This window comes from Brachypodium distachyon, chromosome 1, assembly GCF_000005505.3.
Source record: "Brachypodium distachyon strain Bd21 chromosome 1, Brachypodium_distachyon_v3.0, whole genome shotgun sequence".
NCBI lineage: Eukaryota > Viridiplantae > Streptophyta > Magnoliopsida > Poales > Poaceae > Brachypodium > Brachypodium distachyon.
This window is the reverse complement of record NC_016131.3, coordinates 47,481,838-47,484,151: the sequence shown is the minus strand read 5'-3', so window position 1 is coordinate 47,484,151 and position 2,314 is coordinate 47,481,838. Positions and strand designations below refer to the sequence as shown.

The 2,314-nt window shown below is 45.9% G+C and overlaps 1 pseudogene; it reads left to right on the top strand.

Annotated features, from left to right (window-relative positions):
• The first annotated feature begins 395 nt into the window (after positions 1–395).
• LOC112270161 lies at positions 396–1,493 on the top strand (annotated as a pseudogene).
• Positions 1,494–2,314: the final 821 nt, after the last annotated feature.

Genomic DNA, 2,314 nt, shown 5'->3' with positions numbered 1-2,314 from the left:
CAAGGACACCAAAATTTGGAGAATTTTCACTTGGCTGGTGCTTCCCCACATGATTCATTTTCAACACCACCACCACCACCGGAGCCTGAAGTTGCATCTCGGTCTGCTCCATCCAAAGTGGATTCGACTTCGTCCAAAAGGAAAAGGAGGGCCATTGATGTAGATGGCGATGGTTCAGGAGAAAGGACTGCATATCGTCTGGCATATACACCCGAAGAACATGTCAGATTGGTAATGATATTTGTAGCTCAAATCCCTTGCTTGCCAAGGAGATAGCAACGGAGGTGAAGGAAACCCTTGAAGCTCATGACGCAGTATCTCTTGCCAGAAGTGCTCCGAGGACGTACGTGGATAGACCGCGCAAAGAAGCTGCTCAACAATTAGTACGTGACTACTTCTGTGAAGATCCTCTCTACCCCGCCAAAGTATTTCGTAGGAGATTTCGGATGAGAAGACCTCTCTTCGAGCGTATCGTCCAGGCATTAGGCGAGTGGTCTCCGGAGTTCACACAAAGGAAAGATGCTCTTAACCGCGATGGGCTCTCTCCATTGCAGAAATGTACGTCTGCTATTCGTCAATTGGCGTATTTTACTCCGGCAGACGCTCTCGATGAGTATATCAAGATTGCCGAGTACACATCAGTTACGTGCTTGAAGCTGTTTACAGAAGGGGTGATTGACATATTCGGTGATGAGTATATGCGAAGACCCAATGTCAACGATATGTAACGCTTACTTGATGTTGGTGAGAGTCATGGCTTTCCTGGCATGTTAGGAAGCCTCGATTGTATGCATTGGCAGTGGGAGAGTTGTCCCACGTCTTGGAAGGGTCAATTCACCAGCGGGCATAAAGGAGTTCCTACTCTTATTCTAGAGGCCCTTGCTTCACAGGATCTTTGGATATGGCATTCATTCTTTGGTCTAGCTGGATCAAACAATGATATCAACGTTCTTAATCAATCAAAGTTGTTTGTTGAGCAATTAAAAGGGCAAGCTCCTAGGGTGAGTTATCGTGTCAACGAGAAGGAATACCAGCTTGGCTATTACCTTGTCGACGGAATATACCCAGAATGGGCCGCATTCGTGAAGTCGATACCGATGGCACAAACTGAAAAGCACAAGTTATTTGCCGCACATCAAGAAGGGGCAAGGAAGGATGTGGAACGTGCATTTGGTGTGCTCCAAGCACGATGGTCTATTCTACGCCTCCCGGCATGTCTTTATGACCGGGGCAATATCCATAGTATTATGACAGCTTGCATCATTCTACACAACATGATAGTCGAAGATGAAAAAGAAGAGGCGGCCAATATTCTTGATTTGAATGAGGAAGCCGGCTCATCTATTGTCCTTCCAATGGTATTTACCCACGGTGACATTCATGTATTTGCTAAGGTGCTTGAAAGAGATGCTAGAATCCCGGATCGTCCGATGCATAAAGCTCTAAAAAGTGATTTGATTGAGCATATTTGGAAAAAGTTCAGGCCACGGTAGATTATTTCTGTATCTTCATCCATGTAATGCTAAATATGTTTTATATAATTAAATAGTATTATATTGGCACTTCATTGTTGTTATGAATTTATTCAACTTTTTATTCATGAACTTATCCATGTGTATCAACAAGCAAAATTTCATATTGATACAAGCCACAAAGAGACCACAATGTTGAAGTAGTACTATGGATCCTATAAAGCAATAAATGCAAGTTTCTATGTTACCACTCCTATGACATTGCCCACTATGGAGGTAGTAACTTAGAGTAGTAACAAAGACATGTTACTACTCTAAGTTACCATGCACTATGACCAGCCTTAGTGCTTACAAGTGGAGGCTAAACCCGAGCTACAATGGTTTTTTCGAAGTAAAACAGTGGCGTCCAACAAGTCCCCTCTTCTCTACCACGGTCTCAGAACCACCACATATTCTCCCCCAACCGTTCGTTTTCACAATGCAGCCGTCAAGCGAAAGCATCTTCCCATGAACCGATCCGCAGATTGAAGCAGCCAGGGCGCAGCGGATCATCACAAGGTATGTATTTTACAAATCGAATTTAGAGATACAATACGTAGGTCTTGTTTTTTATCTAGAGGAGGGAGCTAGATCTTGTCGCATCAGTGGCACCCGGGGTACCACCGCTGCACGACGCGTGTGTCGCCTCGCCTGCTCCCCGAGAGGATCACACCCCGGACGGCAGTGTACAAGATGCCCGGCAAGCTACCAGCCCGGCAGGCCTAGCGGGGCTTCGTGGGAAAATTCCCGGGGTGGTGCTTCTCTGCGTGCCCCAAGATGAGGGGCGCGCGCTGCTAGAGAAG